Genomic DNA, 23231 nt, shown 5'->3' on the forward strand with positions numbered 1-23231 from the left:
TGATTTAGAAGAGGTACATGAGTGTGAACGTGTGTTTGTCTGTGGTGAGATTCAAACACGTTACCACTAGTTATTACACTAGATGTTTCACATTAGCGTCCACTAGTTATTACACTAGATGTTTACGTTAAACGTCCACTAGATTACACTAGATGTTTTACGTTAAACGTCCACTAGATTATTACACTAGATGTTTACGTTAAACGTCCACTCAGATTATTCATAATTTTGATGTTTACAAACGTCCACCTCGACCAACCACCCTCCTTTCAGTTTTGCATTAAATAACCATCTGTCTTATGTGACCATATCAAACGTAACTAATTTAAGTGTTCTGGATTTACGTTTACTAAGTTACATCTAGTCTAGTCATGTAACCTAACATAAACATATCATACTGTATAAAAGGAGTGGCACAGATTTAAGTAAACTATAATGTTTTGCTTGGGTTTAGACCTCTCTGTCATGTGGTCTGCACATCAGCCAAGCTTTTAGAATCCTACAACCAAAACTTACCACCACAGTTCACACCCATGTTATCTGATTCTGAGCTCACTATGCAACAGTTGTGTGCAGCGATGCAGTTGAACAGGTTCTTGTTCCAAGGAATAGAAAGAATAAGAAGGTAGTTTGATCACATCACAATAGTTTGATCACAGAACACTAGTACATTTATCAGACTGCAGTGCCTCAATAGGACTGATTCAACCAGGTAAATGGATCAGCTAGTTGTCTTTTTGAAATGTGTTATACTATGTTATCCATTGTTATTGTATAATTAATGCCACAGTATTGCTTTCCAGGTTTCAAGTTGTGTTAGTCTTTGTCTTTATGATGAATCTAATTGTCTTCAGGAATGAAGGTGACTCAACGAGAATGTCTGTGTCTGATTCTTCTACATCTCCTACACACAGGCTCTGGTACAGATAGAATACATATTTAATATCTCACTGCCTTTCATACCTCTGTGTATGTGATTAATATGATCTCATTGTGTCTTTAGTCACTATTGTGGTCTTAAGGGTTCTACACAGTCTAATCAAACGGGCCGACGGAGGTCCTTTTGCTTCTCTGTCTACATAGTTCTACTACTATTGTCCGTCAGCTCCATTGTAAACTGTGGAGACCCTTTAGGGTGTCTGGCCAAAGGTGTATTCCTCCTAGTCTCCTTTCCTCTTCATCTGCACTGGTGTGTGTGTGGGATTAATAGTATCTCATTGTGTCTTTAGTTGCTTGTATAGTGTTAAGGTGCATAACCTAAGGTGGATTCCTCTCTAGTCTCCTTTCCTTCCTCTGCACTGATGTAAAAACTAAACTAATGGTGAATCCAACTCTTCTGTAGGCCTCCACCCTATAGTACTACTATATATCCTACAGTGTATAGTACTACTATATATACTACAGTATCTAGGAACTACTATATATACTACAGTGTATAGAACTACTGTATATATACTATATATACAGTGTCTAGAACTAGTACAGTGTCACTATATATACTACAGTGTCTAGTACTACTATATATACTACAGTGTCTAGTACTACTATATACCCTACAGTGTATAAATACTAGTACTGTATAGTACCACTATATATACTACAGTGTATAGTACTATATATACACTATATATACTACAGTGTATAGTACTACTATATATACTACAGTGTCTAGTACTACTATATATACTACAGTGTCTAGTACTACTATATATACTACAGTGTATAGTAATACTATATATACTACAGTGTATAGTACTACTATATATAATACAGTGTATAGTACTACTATATATAATACAGTGTCTAGTATTACTATATATACTATAGTGTATTTCAGATCAGTGCAGATGAGAGAGGAAACCACTGTAAACTATTGGAAACTGTTAATATGTCTGTTCTCTTCAAGAAGTTTGAGATTCTTGGTCCAACTGATTCCCATTGTTATGCCATGAGTGATGACATCATTCTGCCCTGTTCCTCAAACCCAACATCAGTGCAGAGGACATGACAGTGGACTGGCTTAACCTGGATTTCTTAGACGGTCGTGTCTTTCGTTGCAAAACCACAGAAATCATACGAGATGATCAGATTCTCTTCTATAGTGGAAGAACTTCACTGTTTGAAGAGGAACTCTGGAGGGGAAACACCTCTTTGAAACTGACCAGGGTACAAGGCACTGATGAGGGACATTACAAATGCTTAATTCAGTCAAAGAGCTGGTATGATGATTTCACTGTTCAAGTCCTCGTTAAAGGTGAGGTTTATTTTCACGTTAATGTAATAATCTAATTACAGTACAATGACATCACCTCTTTCCTTCATATTACTGGACACAGTATGTGTCTATTTGTTCACAGCCTGTCACCAGTTAACATCAGTCTGTCTGTGTGTCTGTAGCTGTAGGATCCAAGCCAGTGGTGTCCATTGAGGGACACAGAGAGGGAGGGATGGGTCTGCTGTGTGAATCAGAAGGCTGGCACCCTGAGCCTGAGCTGGTGTGGCTGAACAGTAAAGGAGTCCATCTCTCTGCTCGAACTCTTGAGACACACAGAGACTTCAAGGGATTCTACAGAGTCAAACAACATGTCATTGTCCAGGAGACTGACACCAACCGCTTTACCTGCAGAGTCCAACAGAGCCGGATCAATGAGAAGATGGAGACAGAGATTCACCTCCCTAGTGAGTAACAACATAATATTATTTAGACATGAAACACTGGAGATATTGATGTGTTAATGTCCAGTATGTGTTTTAACCAAAGGCTTTGAGACGACAATACAAAAGATTAGTGTTTATTATGACTGCAATCCTGCTGTGTGATAGTACCCAACCCTGTTGTTGATATGTAGTGATGTGTGGTAGTTGTTGTTGATGTGTGATGTGTGGTATTAGTACCCAACCCTGTTGTTGATGTGTTGATGTGTGGTAGTATGAGTACCCAACCCTGTTGTTGATGTGTAGTGATGTGTGGTAGTATGAGTACCCAACCCTGTTGTTGATATGTAGTGATGTGTGTGTGCAAACCCTGTGTGTAGTGATGTGTTTGACCCAACCCTGTTGTTGATATGTAGTGATGTGTGGTAGTATGAGTACCAAACCCTGTTGTTGATGTGTAATGATGTGTGGTAGTATGATGTTTGTTGATGTGTTTGAATATTAGTACCCAACCCTGTTGTTGATAATGATGTGTGGTAGTATGAGTACCAAACCCTGTTGTTGATGTAGTGTGTGGTAGTATTAGTACCAAACCCTGTTGTTGATGTGTAATGATGTGTGGTAGTATGTGTGGTAGTATTAGTACCCAACCCTGTTGTTGATGTGGTGATAGTATTAGTACCAAACCCTGTTGTTGATGTGTAATGATGTGTGGTAGTATTAATACCAAACCCTGTTGTTGATGTGTGGTAGTATTAGTACCAAACCCTGTTGTTGATGTGTGTGTAATGATATTTGTGTTTTTTAGGTCAGTTATTTGATCCAACCCCTGTGGAAATATCCTTGATTGTGTTAGTATTAGTACCAAACCCTGTTGTGATGGAGCCGTCACCCTGTGATTGGGTTATCTCTGGCTATCTGTGGTGCATGTGCACCAAAGAATGGTAATGGAGAATTATATTAGACCACGTTGTTGATTGTTTGGAATGAAATGTCTGGGTGTTTTTTCAACCTCCAAACCCTGTTGTTGATGTGTAATGATCCCTGTGGTTGTATTATATGTTGATACAGGATAAAACCCTGTTGTATACTAAACCCTGTTGTTGATGTGTAATGATGTGTGAGTAGTATTAGCACCAAACCCTGTTGACACTGATGTAATGATTTTACCTGCCCCAGGTGATTAACATGTTGACACTGGAAATTATGATTTTTGGAATGAAATGTCTGCAGGTGATTATACAGGACATGTTAACACTGATGACTGACCTGCAGGTTTTGATTTTAATCTGCAGGTGATTATGACTGATTTTTAATCTGCATGTTAACACTGATGTTGATGTTCTAGAACAGGATGTGTTGAGACTGTAGAGGGCCACTAGACTAGAGAGAGGTAGTCTCTGATACACCTGGATCACTGGTGGACCAGTCACATTTAATGAATGAAATTACGAAGTGGTGGTGGGTAGAATATCTTCATTGGAGAAGTTGTCTCACAGAGGTACTCTGGAACTCAATTAGAATTGCGACGTTTGAGAAGTGATGAGTCCCAGAGACAGACTACATCTTCTAATTTTCATGTTAATGATGTTCTCACTGTCTTCCATCTACTCTACATATTTACAGATGACATCACTGAGCAGCGAGGTAAGTGGTGTCTTCATATATTGGTATGGCAGGGTAGCCTAGTGGTTAGAGTGTTGGACTAGTAACTGGAAGGTTGCAAGTTCAAATCCCCAAGGTGACAAGGTACAAATCTGCCGTTCTTCCCCTGAATAGGCAGTTAACCCACTGTTCCTAGGCCGTTATTGAAAATAAGAATTTTTCTTAACTGACTTGTAAATAAAGATAAAATAAAAAGGTAAAATAAAAAATGTAAATTACTTGGCAAGAATTATTTGAAGCATTTAAAGTCTTTTTTTGGTTGCTGAGCACATTTATGTTCCTTCTGATGTTGGAACAGTGGTATGAGACAAGGTCCGGGATTCAATTCAAGGCACGTTATTACGCAGCACACTATAACAGACTTTTAAAGGTATTTTAAGCTTGAGTCGACATGTTTACTATGAATGTGATCTCTGTGAATGCCGGTGGAAAATGCCTTTAAAAAGTGCTTTGTCAGCTGTGAAGTGCCCTGCGATATACTGCACATTGGATTGAATCCTAACCAAGAAGTCCCAGAGACAGACTACATCTTCTAAAGTTCATGTTAATGATGTTCTCTCTGTCTTCCATCGACTCTACATATTTACAGATGACCTCAAGAAGGATAATAGTAAGTAGTGTCTTCAGATCATCACTTTGATAACATTATTAGAACCACAAAAGTTTTAAATTTTTTTTTATTTCCCGACTTCAAGTACGACAACATTTTAAGAAGGTTATTTTGAGCTCATTGAAGATGTTCCTTCTGATGTTGGAATAGTGATATGAGACAAGGAGTCCCAGAGAGAGACTACATCTTCTAGTGTTCATGTTAATCTTTCTGGGTATTTGGACAGCGGAACCCCTCGCCAACAGCCAATGAAATTGCAGGGCGCCAAATACAAATCAATAGAAATCTCATAAATCACATTTCTCAAACATACAAGTATTAGGCACCATTTTAAAGATACAATTCTCGTTAATCCAGCCACTGTGTCTGATTTAAAAAATGCTTTACAGCGAAAGCTCCACAAACGATTATGTTAGGTCACCAACAAGTCACAGAAATACACAGCCATTATTCCAGCCAAAGAGAGGAGTCACAAAAAGCACAAAAAGAGAGATAATTAATCACTAACCTTTGATGATCTTCATCAGGTGACACTCATTTATTATTTTTTATTTTTTTATTTCACCTTTATTTAACCAGGTAGGCTAGTTGAGAACAAGTTTTCATTTACAACTGCGACCTGGCCAAGATAAGGCATAGCAGTATGAACAGACAACAACACAGAGTTACACATGGAGTAAAGAATAAACAAGTCAATAACAGAGTAGAAGAAAAAAAGAGTCTATATACATTGTGTGCAAAAGGCATGAGGAGGTAGGCGAATAATTACAATTTTGCAGATTAACACTGGAGTGATAAATGAGGGTAGGTAAATTGGGTGGGCTATTTACTGATAGACTATGTACAGCTGCAGCGATCGGTTAGCTGCTCAGATAGCAGATGTTTGAAGTTGGTGAGGGAGATAAAAGTCTCCAACTTCAGCGATTTTTGCAATTCGTTCCAGTCACAGGCAGCAGAGAACTGGAAAGAAAGGCGACCAAATGAGGTGTTGGCTTTAGGGATGATCAGTGAGATACACCTGCTGGAGCGCGTGCTACGGGTGGGTGTTGCCATCGTGACCAGTGAACTGAGATAAGGCGGAGCTTTACTTAGCATGGACTTGTAGATGACCTGGAGCCAGTGGGTCTGGCGACGAATATGTAGCGAGGGCCAGCTGACTAGATCATACAGGTCGCAGTGGTGGGTGGTATAAGGTGCTTTAGTAACAAAACGGATGGCACTGTGATAAACTGCATCTAGTTTGCTGAGTAGAGTATTGGAAGCTATTTTGTAGATGAAATCGCCAAAGTCGAGGATCGGTAGGATAGTCAGTTTTACTAGGGTAAGTTTGATTTTAGATTGGAGATGTTTGATATGAGTCTGGACGGAGAGTTTACAGTCTAGCCAGACACCTAGGTACTTATAGTCCACATATTCTAGGTCGGAACCATCCAGGGTGGTTATGCTAGTCGGGCGTGCGGGTGCAGGCAGCGAACGGTTGAAAAGCATGCATTTGGTTTTACTAGCGTTTAAGAGCAGTTGGAGGCCACGGAAGGAGTGTTGTATGGCATTGAAGCTCATTTGGAGGTTAGATAGCACAGTGTCCAAGGAAGGGCCAGAAGTATACAGAATGGTGTCGTCTGCGTAGAGGTGGATCAGGGAATCGCCCGCAGCAAGAGCAACATCATTGATATATACAGAGAAAAGTGTCAGCCCGAGAATTGAACCCTGTGGCACCCCCATAGAGACTGCCAGAGGACCGGACAACATGCCCTCCAATTTGACACACTGAACTCTGTCTGCAAAGTAGTTGATGAACCAGGCAAGGCAGTCATTAGAAAAACAGAGGTTACTGAGTCTGCCGATAAGAATATGGTGATTGACAGAGTCGAAAGCCTTGGCCAGGTCGATGAAGACGGCTGCACAGTACTGTCTTTTATCGATGGCGGTTATGATATCGTTTAGTACCTTGAGTGTGGCTGAGGTGCACCCGTGACCGGCTCGGACACCAGATTGCACAGCGGAGAAGGTACGGTGGGATTCGAGATGGTCAGTGACCTGTTTGTTGACTTGGCTTTCGAAGACCTTAGATAGGCAGGACAGGATGGATATAGGTCTGTAACAGTTTGGGTCCAGGGTGTCTCCCCCTTTGAAGAGGGGGATGACTGCGGCAGCTTTCCAATCATTGGGGATCTCAGACGATATGAAAGAGAGGTTGAACAGGCTGGTAATAGGGGTTGCGACAATGGCGGCGGATAGTTTCAGAAATAGAGGGTCCAGATTGTCAAGCCCAGCTGATTTGTACGGGGTCCAGGTTTTGCAGCTCTTTCAGAACATCTGCTATCTGGATTTGGGTAAAGGAGAAGCTGGAGAGGCTTGGGCGAGTAGCTGCGGGCGGGGCGGAGCTGTTGGCCGAGGTTGGAGTAGCCAGGAGGAGGGCATGGCCAGCCGTTGAGAAATGCTTGTTGAAGTTTTCGATAATCATGGATTTATCGGTGGTGACCGTGTTACCTAGCCTCAGTGCAGTGGGCAGCTGGGAGGAGGTGCTATTGTTCTCCATGGACTTTACAGTGTCCCAGAACTTTTTGGAGTTAGAGCTACAGGATGCAAATTTCTGCCTGAAGAACCTGGCCTTTGCTTTCCTGACTGACTGCGTGTATTGGTTCCCGACTTCCCTGAACAGTTGCATATCTCGGGGACTATTCGATGCTATTGCAGTCCGCCACAGGATGTTTTTGTGCTGGTCGAGGGCAGTCAGGTCTGGAGTGAATCAAGGGCTGTATCTGTTCTTAGTTCTGCATTTTTTGAACGGAACATGCTTATCTAAAATGGTGAGGAAGTTATTTTTAAAGAATGACCAGACATCCTCAACTGACGGGATGAGGTCAATATCCTTCCAGGATACCCGGGCCAGGTCGATTAGAAAGGCCTGCTCGCAGAAGTGTTTTAGGGAGCGTTTGACAGTGATGAGGGGTTGTCGTTTGACTGCGGACCCGTAGCGGATACAGGCAATGAGGTAGTGATCGCTGAGATCCTGGTTGAAGACAGCGGAGGTGTATTTGGAGGGCCAGTTGGTCAGGATGACGTCTATGAGGGTGCCCTTGTTTACAGATTTAGGGTTGTACCTGGTGGGTTCCTTGATGATTTGTGTGAGATTGAGGGTATCTAGCTTAGATTGTAGGACTGCCGGAGTGTTAAGCATATCCCAGTTTAGGTCACCTAACAGAACAAACTCTGAAGCTAGATGGGAGGCGATCAATTCACAAATGGTGTCCAGGGCACAGCTGGGAGCTGTGGGGGGTCGGTAGCAGGCGGCAACAGTGAGAGACTTATTTCTGGAGAGAGTAATTTTTCAAATTAGTAGTTCGAACTGTTTTTGCATGGACCTGGAAAGTATGACATTACTTTGCAGGCTGTCTCTGCAGTAGACTGCAACTCCTCCCCCTTTGGCAGTTCTATCTTGACGGAAAATGTTATAGTCAGGTATGGAAATCTCAGAATTTTTGGTGGCCTTCCTAAGCCAGGATTCAGACACGGCAAGGACATCAGGGTTAGCAGAGTGTGCTAAAGCAGTGAGTAAAACAAACTTAGGGAGGAGGCTTCTGATGTTGACATGCATGAAACCAAGGCTTTTTCGATCACAGAAGTCAACAAATGAGGGTGCCTGGGGGCATGCAGGGCCTGGGTTTACCTCCACATCACCCGCGGAACAGAGGAGGAATAGTATGAGGGTGCCGCTAAAGGCTATCAAAACTGGTCGCGTAGAGCGTTGGGGACAAAGAACAAAAGGAGCAGATTTCTGGGCGTGGTAGAATATATTCAGGGCATAATGCGCAGACATGGGTATGGTGGGGTGCGGGTACAGCGGAGGTAAGCCCAGGCACTGGGTGATGATAAGAGAGGTTGTATCTCTGGACATGCTGGTTGTAATGGGTGAGGTCACTGTCAGGATTTGGCCAGGGTTGTTCCGGTTTTTGGTCACTAGATGCCCCCATTGTGCCTTTTGACCTTTTGTTTTCCCTTGATCCCCATTATTATTTGCACCTGTGCCTCGTTTCCCCTGATTGTATTTAAACCCTTTGTTTTCCTCAGTCCTTTGCTCTGTGTTTGTATGTTAGCACCCAGCCCTAGTATTCTGTTAACTCTTGTTGATCCCGGTGGACGCTCTTGTGGAATTCTGTTTTTTGTTCTTGTTTATTTATTTTTTGAGTATCTTTTGAGGCTTTTTGTGCTATACCTACCACCTTGTGGATTTACCTTTTTGTCTTGGAGGATTACCTTTGTTCTTGTGGAATTCCTTTTGAGGTTGTGGAGTTACATGTGTTCCTGAAGGACTTCACTTTTTACTACATTAAATACACCGTCTCAAGTACTGCTGTGTCTGCCTCATCTTCTGGGTTCTGCCGACTATTCGTGGCTCAGTTGGTTAAGTGACTGTTTCTCACTCCGGAGACCCGGGTTCGTAACCGGGTCCTGACAGTCACCGCATGTGTGGGAGGTGGGACAAAGGAGGTATCAGAGAGTGGAACTAGGGGCTCCATTGTACTCTAAAACAATGATAACTAACCTGAACAACAGTATACAAGGCATATTGACATTTGAGAGAGACATACAGCGAGGCATACAGTAATCGCAGGTGTTGATTGGGAGAGCTAGCACAACAACAGCAGGTAAAATGGCGTTGACTAGGCAGAGAGGGTCGGATTTAACTACACACAGAGCCTGAGTTCGCGGCTGGGGCCGACAGATAAAGACATAAAAAAACAGAATGGAGTACCGTGATTAATGGACAGTCCAGCAGGCATCAGCTATGTAGCCAAGTGATCACAGTGTCCAGGGGGCAGCAGTAGATGGGACAGGGAAGACGCCACTACGGTAGCGACACAGAGTTTAAAGTTAGTTGCCCGGGGGTGGTAGGGGGGGTTGGCAGGGAGATGTGCCTGCTAGCAGGGAGATGTGCCTGGCTCACGGCTAACTGGTGCTAGCTTCGTAGCAGTGGCATTAGCCAAGGTCCAGAGTTTACAGCAAGGATCCGGTGGAGTATTGGGCTCTAGCTGTGTATGAGTGTGGTTCGGGTGAACAGCTGAGTAGGCCGGGAAGTGGGCCTCAGGGATAGCTTCGGTACTGGGTGCAAGCTAGCTGTGAAGATCAGAAGTAGTGGTCCAGGGATTACGGCAGGAATCTGGCATTGTTGTGGAGAGACAGTTCGGTACTGGTAGACTGGCAAGTATTATCCAGGATAAAAAAACTGTCTGGCTGTGCAGAAGGTAAAAGCCGCTAACAATGACTAAATAGCTTGTAGCTGGTTAGCTTCTGGAGGTTCTTGAATGTGTTCTAAAATTAAAAATAATAGCGATTCCGTATCACATTGGGTGAGGCAGGTTACCGGAAGGTATAATCGAATTAAAAATCGAAAAGATATTGAAAAAAAATATGGGTCCAGTGAGTGGTTGGGCTGGCTGGGGACACAGTGATTCAGACAGTTAGCAGGCCTGTGCTAACAGTTAGTAGGCCGGGGCTAAACAAGCTAGCAGTTAGCAGACCGGGGCTAAACAAGTTAGCAGTTAGTAGACCGGGGCAGGCTAGCAGTTAGCAGGCCGAATTAGCAAGCAAGCAGATAGCAAGGGCTAGAAAGTTAGCCTTTGGGGGACGTCGCGATGGGGTTAAGTCTGTTTATGCCTCTTCATGCGGTGACATCGATAGACCGGTCATGGAATTAGTAGGGTTCCAAATAGCTCTAGGTAGCTAAGCAGGCCTAGCTGATTAGCATAATGGGCCTTCAGCGGTCTTCAGTCCTCGGGCAGATTGTCGATATTCGAGTCGTAGGGGATCTGCCGGGTTCCATGCCCCGTACCGGCTGTAGCCCAGGTGTATACTTCGGTGGTAGCACAGGAGCTCTGGCCGGGCTAGATTCAAGCTAAGTGGATGGAAAAGCTCGCCAGGAGTAGTCATCCGGGGTTGCGGTTAGCTAGTTGTGAAGATCCAGATGAAAATGTCCGTTTGCGGTGGGAATCCGGGGATAAAAATAATAGGTCCGTTATGCTCTGGTTAGAGTCTCGTTGTTCGAACTGGCGAGAGCTTTCCGAGCTAAAGGTTGGCTGATGACCGCTAACAATGGTTTGCTGACTGATAGCTGGTAGTTAGCTGGCTGGCTTCAGTTGAGGGGTTCCAGATCCGAAGTAAATATAAATACTTTCGGGAAAAAAGCAGATCCACGCTACATTGAGTGAGGCGGGTTGCAGGAGAGTATTTAGATGTTGAGGTTTAGCAAAATATTTAGAAAGATATGTGAAGAAAAATATGTAAAAACGATATATACAAGGGACAGGACAAGACTGCTACGGCATCTTGGATACTCATAGGACTTCATGTTACACAATACATGTATGTTTTGTCCTATAAAGTGCATTTTTATATCCAGAAATCTCATTTTACATTGGCGTGTTATGTTCAGTAGTTCCAAAACATGTAGTGATTTTTGCAGAGAGCCAGAGAGCCATCAATTTTCAGAAATACTCATTATAAATGTTGATGAAAATACAAGTGTTATGCATGGAACTTTAGATCGACTTCTCCTTAATGCAACCTCTGTGTCAGATTTCAAAAAAACTTTACGGAAAAAGCATACCATGCAATAATCTGAGTACGGAGATCAGAGCCCAAACCAGCCAAAAGTCAGAAATAGCATTATAAATATTCACTTACCTTTGATGATCTTCATCAGAATGCACTTTCAGGAATCCCAGTTTGACAATAAATGTTTGATTTGTTTCGATAAAGTTAATCAATTATGTCCATATACATCCTTTTGTTAGAGCATTTGGTAAACAAATCAAAAAGCGCGTGCAACTTCTAGCGGAAAGGTCGGACGAAAATTCCAAAAAGTTAGATTACTGGTCGTAGAAACATATCAAACATTGTATAGAATCAATCTTTACGATGTTTTTATCATAATTGTTCAATAATGTTCCAACCGGAGAATTCCATTGTCTGTAGAAAAGCCATGGAATGAGAGCTAACTCTCTCGTGACCGAGCGTCATGAGCCTGTGGCACTCTGCCAGACCCCTGAATCAAAGAGCTCCCATTCCCCCCTCCTTTATAGTAGAAGCCTAAAACAAGTTTCTAAAGACGGTTGACATCTAGTGGAAGCCTTAGGAAGTGCAAATTGACCCATAGACACTGTTTTCGATAGGCCAAGCGTTGAAAAACTACAAACCTCAGATTTCCCACTTCCTGGTTGGATTTTTCTCAGGTTTTCACCTGCCATATGAGTTCTGTTATACTCACTGTAGAAAAGGCCCATGGAGTTGGTGGAATAATCCTTTAATTCATTGCCACTTACTCAGCTGGGCCAGGGGCACTTTAATTAGGTCAGGTGGAAATGTCCGACAGATCTATAAAACTCCATAAAAGGCGGAAATTGCCATCGCCTGATCTCGCTGCTTTCTCTTCCTTAACTCCGTCTGATCCAGAAGTTCTGTGCATCCATGAATCCACCACAGACTACTCTAAATATACCACTTTATGGTTAAAGGAATTCCTGCCTCAGTCTCATCCATTCCTCTGTCACCTGAAACGTGACCACCTGTTCACCTTCACTGTCAGTCATCCTACCTGTCCAGCTACCCACACAGATTCCACTTTCACTCACAGACATCATTCAAACAGTTTTAGAAACTTTATAGTGTTTTCTATCCAAATCTACTAATAATATGCATATATTCGATTCTGGGACTGTGTAGGAGGCAGTTTACGCTGGGCACGCTATTCATCCAAAGTGAAAATGCTGCAACCTATCCCAAAAAAGTTAATGATGTTCTCACTGTCTTCCATCTACTCTACATGTTTACAGATGACCTCACTAGGAAGCTAGGTAAGTAGTGTCTTCAGATCATCACCTTACCTGAATTATGTCAACCATTTGATGTTTTACATTTTTAAACTGCAATCCAGGTCATTTGGTTCCTCTATTAGATGAAGCACATGGATATTCACATTAACCTGTTGTATAAATAAACCAAATATCTGACATTGTATTCCCATTTGAACTTTTGTGTTTTAAATTAGTTGAAAGTGCAGTGATGGACATTATGGTGACAACAAAACCAAATATCAAACACTGTTTTTCCACTGTAATTTGGTGGTGCTGGATGGTTGAAAACACTGGAAATTCAATTAACTTTTGGCAGTCTTTATGAGTGGGTGAATATACTGTAGGTTGTTATCTCGTTGATCAACATCTCAACCAAATATTACCCAAATATCCACGTTGAGATTACGTAGTTTGCCCAGTCGGTAGTTTCTGATGGACCAGGATCTCTGATGTACCAGTCACATTTATTTAATGACATTAAGAAGTGGTGGTGGGTAGAATATCTTTATTGGAGAAGTTGTCTCACACTGGAGTTATTTAGGTGGTGGAACTCAATTGGGATTTGTGACGTTAGAGAAGTGATATGAGACAAGGAGTCCCAGAGAGAGACTATATCTTCTAGTGTCCATGTTAATGATGTTCTCACTGTCTTCCACCTACTCTGCATGTTTACAGATGACCACAATGGGAAGCTAGGTAAGTAGTGTCTTCAGATCATCACTTTGAAAGAATTCTGTGAACCATTTTATAAAGGCTATTCGTAATCCATTTCAAAACTTACGTTGAGGCCCCAGGTATGTGATGTTGCCGTCGGATGCTCTTTCAAAGTAACAGGGAATACAAATCTCGAATAGTGTAAAAACAAACAGAAATGTATTTGCCAGACAAACGCTCCACGTATACAAAACACAGGTCATTTCACAGGTTACAGAGTCTTTCCATGATCAAAGCAAACATTATTATTTAAACAGAAAACAAAATTATATATAGCAGAAATGTTTATCTTCATGTAATAAATAAATAAAAAGTTCTAGCTGACCCATAATGTATGGTAACTCCATACCTGAGACCTAGCTGACCCATAATGTATGGTTACTCTATACCTGAGACCTAGCTGACCCATAATGTATGGTTACTCCATACCTGAGTCCTAGCTGACCCATAATGTATGGTTACTCTATACCTGAGTCCTAGCTGACCCATAATGTATGGTTACTCTATACCTGAGTCTTAGCTGACCCATAATGTATGGTAACTCCATACCTGAGTCCTAGCTGACCCATAATGTATGGTAACTCCATACCTGAGTCCTAGCTGACCCATAATGTATGGTAACTCCATACCTGAGTCCTAGCTGACCCATAATGTATGGTAACTCCATACCTGAGTCCTAGCTGACCCATAATGTATGGTAACTCCATACCTGAGTTCTAGCTGACCCATAATGTATGGTAACTTCATACCTGAGTCCTAGCTGACCCATAATGTATGGTAACTTCATACCTGAGTCCTAGCTGACCCATAATGTATGGTAACTTCATACCTGAGTCCTAGCTGACCCATAATGTATGGTTACTCTATACCTGAGACCTAGCTGACCCATAATGTATGGTAACTTCATACCTGAGTCTTAGCTGACCCATAATGTATGCTAACTCCATACCTGAGTCTTTGCTGACCCATAATGTATGATAACTCTATACCTGAGTCCTAGCTGACTCATAATGTATGGTTACTCTATACCTGAGACCTAGCTGACCCATAATGTATGGTTACTCTATACCTGAGACCTAGTTGACCCATAATGTATGGTTACTCTATACCTGAGACCTAGCTGACCTATAATTTATGGTTACTCTATACCTGAGACCTAGCTGACCCATAATGTATGTTTACTCTATACCTGAGACCTAGCTGACCCATAATTTATGGTTACTCTATACCTGAGACCTAGCTGAAGATACACTTTGGTCCACCTCTTCCAGAACAAGTCTGACATACGCTGAGAGTACAAACCATTAGGAACACTTTCCTAATATTGAGTTGCACCCCATTTTGCCTCAATTCGTTAGGGCATGGACTCTACAAGGTGTCAAAAGCTTTCCCAAAGGATGCTGGTCCATGTTGACTCCAATGCTTCCCACATATGTGTCAAGTTGGCTGGATATCCTTTGGTGGTGGACCATTCTTGATACACAGAAAACTGTTGAGAAACCAACACTTGACTCATCTGACATCAATCTATAGACCTGTACCCCTTTCTTTTCTTTCCAAAACAATTGAGCGTGCTATCTCTGATCAACTCTCTCGTTATCGCTCTCAGAACAATCTTCTTGACCCTAACCAGTCAGGCTTCAGGCCTGGGTCACTCAACCGAGACTGCTCTTTGTGTCACGGAGGCTCTCCGTATGGCCAAAGCAGACTCACTCATCTGTTCTCATCCTCCTAGATCTATCCACTACCTTCGACACTGGAAACCATCAGTAGAGAGGATCTGGGTCTGCACCACGTTTTCTCACTACTGGTGTCCCCCATGGCTCTGTTCTAGTTCCTCTCCTCTTCTCTCTATACACCAAGTCACTTGGCTCCATCATATCCTCACACCTCTCCATCAAAATGGACAACTCCACAGTGTTGTCCTCCCAGAGTGCAAAGAACCTTGGCGTGAACCTGGACAACACCCTGTCATTCTCTGAAAACATCAAATCAGTGTCTCGCTACTGCAGATTCATGGTTTACATCCATATGACCATACCTCAAACAGGAAGTGGCACAGGTCCTAATCCAGGCACTTGTCATCTCCCGTCTTGACTACTAGAAATCTCTGATGGCTGGTCTCTTTGCTTGTGCCATGAAACCCCTGCAATTGATCCAGAATGCTACAGCCCGTCTGGTTTTCAACCTTCCCAAGTTCTCCCATGTCAACCCGAATTATTCGTCCACTACAAGATCATGGTGCTTGCCTACGTAGCAGCAAGAGGAACTGCCCCTCCCTACCTTCAGGCTATGCTCAAACCCTACACCCCAATCCGAGCACTCTGTTCTGCCACCTCTGGTCTCTTGGCCCTCCCACCCCTCCGGGAGGGCAGCTCCCGCTCAGCCCAGTCCAAGCTCTTCTCTGTCCTGGCACCCCAATGGTGGAACCAGTTTCCCCCTGAAGCTAGGACAGCCGAGTCCCTGCCCATCTTCCGAAAGTACCTGAAAACCTTTCAATCACCCACCAGTGAATGCTCTTTTCAGATCAGTGCAAATCAGAGTGTGTGCATATATTCTTTGCTAGTTAGTAAGTTATTAGCCTAGTTAACTGTACAGGTTGTAAACAGAGCCCACTGTAGATATAACGCCTCTTCTGGTAAGTGGTCTGTCCTGAATGGATATTTGTAAATTTATTGAGTCTGATTCAATGCACCATTGTACTTTCTACTGGTAGCATGTTCTGATCCCAGTCTAGATCCGTTATCTCCTTTGCTTTCTCCTCTTCAGGAATAGAGGCAACAACTTGACTGTTGCTGATCCATTTGTTCAGTCTAAAGCCTCCTTTAGAACACAGTGATGTGCGTTCCTGAGTAAGTGTCAAGGCTTCTTCCTCACTTGACTCTGATTTTAGACAGTCATCCACATAGAAGAGCACCTCCAATCCTCCAGCTCCTTTTCCCAGATCCAGAGAAATCTCAGGTCTGTGTCCTGCTCTGAAACACTCACCTGGTGGAACATGACTTCAATATCTGTCATGAAGGCAACAGGCTCTTGGTGGAATCTGGACAAAACACCAATGATATGGTTTGTCATGTCTGGACCCTGTAGAAGCTGAGCATTCAGTGATGTATCTTGTTAGGTGGCTCCACAGTCTAATACCACCCTCAGATTGTGCTTCTTGGGATGATGGCTGGTCTCTTTGCTTGTGCCATGAAACCCCTGCAATTGATCCAGAATGCTACAGCCCGCCTGGTTTTCAACCTTCCCAAGTTCTCCCATGTCAACCCGAATTATTTGTCCACTACAAGATCATGGTGCTTGCCTACGTAGCAGCAAGAGGAACTGCCACTCCCTACCTTCAGGCTATGCTCAAACCCTACACCCCAACCCGAGCACTCCGTTCTGCCACCTCTGGTCTCTTGGCCCTCCCACCCCTCCAGGAGGGCAGCTCCCGCTCAGCCCAGTCCAAGCTCTTCTCTGTCCTGGCACCCTAATGGTGGAACCAGTTTCCCCCTGAAGCTAGGACAGCCGAGTCCCTGCCCATCTTCCGAAAGTACCTGAAAACCTTTCAATCACCCACCAGTGAATGCTCTTTTCAGATCAGTGCAAATCAGAGTGTGTGCATATATTCTTTGCTAGTTAGTAAGTTATTAGCCTATTATTAACTGTACAGGTTGTAAACAGAGCCCACCGTAGATTGTCGTGGAAATTTCCTCTATTTACCAAATCATGGGAGCAAACCACACACACACGTCAGAGTTAGTTATAAAAGTCCATCTTTAATTATATGAGCTCTTATCACAATCCTGTGACTCTCAGATAAATTCAGTGTCTCCCAGTGGATTCTCTGAGAGCCCCCTTACAATGCAACTGAGTTCCTTTAATAGCAAAGACACACATAGTCAGAGAGCATAGACATAATTCATCGTTCAGCTTTGTCTCCTTTCCCAAACGCCAGAACCATAAACCAAATCCTCCATATCAACAGGCATATATCAAATTGTCATTTAGATACAACCCACTCTAAATACAAACTCCTGGACAAACTCACGGAGAGGAGGGTGAGGCTATAGGTTAAGATAGAAACAACATAAGAGGGAGCATAGAATGATTCCAGACACTGGAAGGTGGTAATGAAGACAACCTTTGCTGCCTTACCAGCATTTCAGTGATAGCATTTTGGTGTAGCAGAATGTTGACAATACTGCCCATGTTGTCAGCTCCACCCTGATCTGGGTTGAAAGGCCTTCCTCCCCTAGTTGGAAGTTGCAGCTGCCTATCTTTTGGTCTTACAACAGTGTGTTAGCTGACCTATGATGAACAGTTGTATATGGTGATAGTACTTATTTACAACATAGTACTTTGACCCTGGCCCTGTGCAGTATGAACAGAGCTGTATGTGGTGATAGTTACAACATAGTACTTGGACCCTGGCCCTGTGCAGTATGAACAGAGCTGTATGTGGTGATAGTTACAACATAGTACTTGGACCCTGGCCCTGTGCAGTATGAACAGAGCTGTATGTGGTGATAGTTACAACATAGTACTTGGACCCTGGCACTGTGCAGTATGAACAGAGCTGTATGTGGTGATAGTTACAACATAGTACTTGGACCCTGGCACTGTGCAGTATGAACAGAGCTGTATGTGGTGGTAGTTACAACATAGTACTTGGACCCTGGCCCTGTGCAGTATGAACAGAGCTGTATGTGGTGGTAGTTACAACATAGTACTTGGACCCTGGCCCTGTGCAGTATGAACAGAGCTGTATGTGGTGATAGTTACAACATAGTACTTGGACCCTGGCCCTGTGCAGTATGAACAGAGCTGTATGTGGTGATAGTTACAACATAGTACTTGGACCCTGGCCCTGTGCAGTATGAACAGAGCTGTATGTGGTGGTAGTTACAACATAGTACTTGGACCCTGGCCCTGTGCAGTATGAACAGAGCTGTATGTGGTGATAGTTACAACATAGTACTTGGACCCTGGCCCTGTGCAGTATGAACAGAGCTGTATGTGGTGGTAGTTACAACATAGTACTTGGACCCTGGCCCTGTGCAGTATGAACAGAGCTGTATGTGGTGATAGTTACAACATAGTACTTGGACCCTGGCCCTGTGCAGTATGAACAGAGCTGTATGTGGTGGTAGTTACAACATAGTACTTGGACCCTGGCCCTGTGCAGTATGAACAGAGCTGTATGTGGTGATAGTTACAACATAGTACTTGGACCCTGGCACTGTGCAGTATGAACAGAGCTGTATGTGGTGATAGTTACAACATAGTACTTGGACCCTGGCACTGTGCAGTATGAACAGAGCTGTATGTGGTGGTAGTTACAACATAGTACTGTGGGCATTGTGTCAAGAAGCAGTGTGGCTTGGTTGGGTTGTGGTTCGGAAGAAACAACCTCGACCTTTGCCTCTCCCGAGTCCGTACGGGAGTTGCAGCGATGAGACAGGACTGTTGGGGAGAAAAAGGGGTAAAATACACTAAATAAAATACGGCCTGATGGCAGAGTATAGGTTCTTAAATTAATCTTAAGTTTATTTTTTTTAACCTTCTATTATCCGAAAAGATCATACAGGAACATTATGTTTTACATTATTTTTAGAGTGTAGACTAGAGAGGTAGCCAACACATGTTGATTCCTCCTTGGACACCACTGATGTGTCTAATTGACTATATGTATGTGTTTATCTGTAGAAATCCTGACTTCTCAGCTGGGTAAGTATTAAGGCTTTGTTACCTACTGTATATGATGGATTATAAATGTTAGCTTAGTCAATGGAGTTGAGTGGTGATGAGTGTCTGTGGACTGTACCTCCGACTATCAGTCGATACTTGTAAAAATGTAAATTCTTAAACTCTTACCGTGAACCTGTTTGTCCTGTGTACTTGCGTGACTTTCTTTGTTTGCTGAAATCCTTCGGGTTTTTATTAAAATAGCATTTTACGTGACCTCTGCCAAAGGAATCGTTGTGTGAAGGAGCAGCCCATAATTGCACGGCTGATTTAAAAAAGGTTTTGGAAGGGGACGCCTAGAATAAAAAGTTTAATGAAAACTATGGATTTCCAGTCCAACTGACAACGCTATAACAATCAGGACAAGGATAAGCACAGCTACACAGTACGTACAGTTAAATACGTACAGTTAAATACGTACAGTTAAATACGTACAGTTAAATAATGGATATGTATAAGAGCATTAAGTTGTCATGCCTGATTGAAGTCGTAATTTTTTACTCCATTGCGATTATAACCGATTTTATCCAAAACGACGTATTTCAGCAAACAAAAAAGGCACACAGTTACACAGGACACACATAGGTACAAAGAAAGCAATAAAGAATGGGGATTTACAAGTATGGACAAGTATGGACACGTATGGACAAGTATGGACAAGTATGGACAAGTATGAACTAGTGAGTGACTGGATGTAGTGACGGTACACTCTTCTGGGTGCATCACTCTAGAAGTCATTATGGAAGATATCCTTATAACAGAGTACTAAACTATAGCTTCAGTATATATATGCTGGCTTCCAGTACATCAATAATACATTGACAATGTCTAAACGTTTATGTACAGTGATGAACAACCTGTATATCTTAATGATTAATATTGGTTAAAAATAATGTCTCCACAGATTTTGTGAACACAAACTGGAGTCCAGGTAAAGAAAGAACTGATTTCCTAAAATAAAAATTGAAGTATAGACTACCGATCACTGACCATGGTGCTGAAATCGCGACATGTCTATGCGGCTGCATGCCTATCGAATCGACGATGGGTTTTCTGTGGTGCCAAGGCTTAGCTTTGGCTAATGGATAAATGTGCATTGGTAGTTTAATAAACCTAGTTTAATAAAGGTAAAATTTTAAAAAAAAAGTATTTCCAAGGACTGCCCCTTTGACTTAACGTTGCAGTGAAGTAAAATAAATAAATAAATAAGAAAATAAAATAAATGTGGTGATACTTTCTACCACCAGAGGGAGGCAAATACACGTTTATTTTACAGAGGATGTTGACATGGTCCTAGTAAGGTTTGGATGGTCTTCTGACTTATAAAACGGTGGGAAATCAAACAAATAAGTCATGTAAACATAAACAAATAAGTAATATAAACATAAACAAATAGGTAATGTAAACATAAACAAATAGGTCATGTAAACATAAACAAAGAAGTCATGTAAACAAACATATTTTAAAGTAATTCTAGTGCCTGATTTCGGGGACTGTCAGCTTGTGGGCCCCCGAGTGGCGCAGCGGTCTAAGCACGGCATCTCAGTGCTAGAGGCGTCACTACATGGTTTGATCCCGGGCTGTATCACAACCGGCTGTGATGGGGAGTCCCATAGGGCGGCACACAATTGGCCCAGCGTCGTCCGGGTTTGGGGAGGTTTTGGCCGGGGTAGGTCCTCATTGTAAAATAAGAATTTGTTCTTCACTGACTTGCCTAGTAAAATAAAGGTAAAATAAAAAATAAATAGAAATTGTAAAGTAAGAAATTGTTTCTTAACTGAATTGCATAGTTTAAATAAAGGTTAAATAAAAAACATTATTAATTGATTATAGATATTACTGAACTGCTGTATTTGAAGTACAACTCCCTTCTGCCCAGTTTCACTGATGTTGCTACGGCAACTCAAGCTGTTTTTACCATCCCTGTAACTGTTGCTTCTGCAGAGAGATCATTTTCTAAACTAAAACACATAAAGAACTATCTAAGAAGCATTAGTCTCTCGGTCTGATATGAGTTTTTGAACACCTCAGTAAGCTCCACTCATTGCACTGGAGCTGTCGTAGCCTTGACAACAGCATTTGTTCACTGACTATCCCCTCATACTATCAATCAGTTTGTTTTTAACTTTTTAACTTTTTCAGTCACATTCCTGAAGCCAAAAAAAAACTACATTTAGCTTCCTATCACATATGGAAAAGAAAAAGGTTTATGAATGAATTTATGGAGGGTTATTGTCAAAATTATTTATTATATATACGTACATAAAAAATGAACTCTTGGTCTCCCCATCTTCCTGGGACTGCTGGGGTGTCAGATATTTCTCCCCATATGTTCACTAAGATTAGAGTTATTATAGGTCTGCATAGTTTGAAGTCTGGGTTGAACAACACAAATGTACTTTAACAGTAGTTTGTGATCTCCATCAGTATGTTGCTCATTTTCATAACCAACAGTCTCTTACTCTATATTTCAGACTTTGAAACCATCAGAAGACATGCAGGTGTGTTTTATACTCTGTGACATCCACAAATTAATACATACCATACCATACGAAACGTAACATATTATGTAACATATTATACCAAATAGAGTGTCTCGGATGTCATTGTGTTTACCATAGTGTTTTATACCAGTGATGTCATGATGTCATTGTGTTTACCATAGTGTATTATACCACTGATGTTGATGTCATTGTGTTTACCATAGTGTATTATACCACTGATGATGATGTCATGATGTCATTGTGTTTACCATAGTGTATTATACCACTGATGGTGATGTCATTGTGTTTACCATAGTGTATTATACCACTGATGTTGATGTCATGATATCATTGTGTTTACCATAGTGTATTATACCACTGATGTTGATGTCATGATATCATTGTGTTTACCATAGTGTATTATACCACTGATGTTGATGTCATGATGTCATTGTGTTTACCATAGTGTATTATACCACTGATGGTGATGTCATTGTGTTTACCATAGTGTATTATACCACTGATGGTGATGTCATTGTGTTTACCATAGTGTATTATACCACTGATGGTGATGTCATTGTGTTTACCATAGTGTATTATACCACTGATGTCATTGTGTTTACATAGTGTATGTTTCTCTCCACAGTGAATGTGACTCTAGACCCTGATTCTGCACATCGTAAACTCATCCTGTCTGATGACGGGAAACAAGTGAGACATGGAGAACTAAATCAGGTTCTCTCTGACAACAGGAAGAGGTATACAAATTGGTCCGGTGTCCTGGGAAATGTGGGCTTCTCAAGGAAGTTCTACTATGAGGTGAAGGTGGAGGGGAAGACTGAGTGGACTTTGGGAGTGGTCAGAAGGTCCATCAATAGGAATGAGAGGTCTAGACCGATCCCTTATAAAGGATACTGGACTGTGGAGCTGAAGGATGGAAAGTACACAGCTCACGCTGATTCCCCTGTCACCCTCTTACTGAGAGAGAAGCCCCTGAAAGTGGGGGTGTTTGTGGATTATGAGAAGGGACAGGTCTCCTTCTACAATGTGGAGGACAGGTCTCATATCTACTCTTTCACACGCTCCAAATTTTCTAAGAAACTCTATCCATTCTTCAACCCTGGTGGATCAGATAGTATTTCACTGGTCGTCTGTCCTGTAGATGTCACTGACTGACTGTTTTAAATCAAACAGGGCAGATACAGTATAAACAGCAGTAACTCCTATTGAGAGACTTAATGTACATGAGATCTTAGTTATAGATTTCCTGTCAATCTTTGTTGTTGTAGTAGAGTGGGACAGTTGATTGTTTATTGGATTGGACAGAGAGGTAAAGGTAGGAATGTTGAAAGAGCAATGGGTTGGATCTGAACCCATTCTGGTACTGGACCATCCCAGACCACTGATTTCTTGTTAATGTTTGACTAATCTTTGACGTTTCTTTCACCAATCCCTTGGACTGTTCTGTCTTCATAAAGGTGTGTTATATATATTTTTATTCTCTGTGTTTTCTAAAAGTAT

General features: G+C 42.2%; 1 pseudogene; it reads left to right on the plus strand.

The window, feature by feature from the left end:
- The first annotated feature begins 856 nt into the window (after positions 1-856).
- LOC115126849 (butyrophilin subfamily 2 member A2-like) lies at positions 857-23181 on the plus strand (annotated as a pseudogene).
- Positions 23182-23231: the final 50 nt, after the last annotated feature.

The sequence above is a fragment of the Oncorhynchus nerka genome, unplaced genomic scaffold (genome assembly GCF_034236695.1).
Source record: "Oncorhynchus nerka isolate Pitt River unplaced genomic scaffold, Oner_Uvic_2.0 unplaced_scaffold_776, whole genome shotgun sequence".
Classification (NCBI taxonomy): Eukaryota; Metazoa; Chordata; class Actinopteri; order Salmoniformes; family Salmonidae; genus Oncorhynchus; species Oncorhynchus nerka.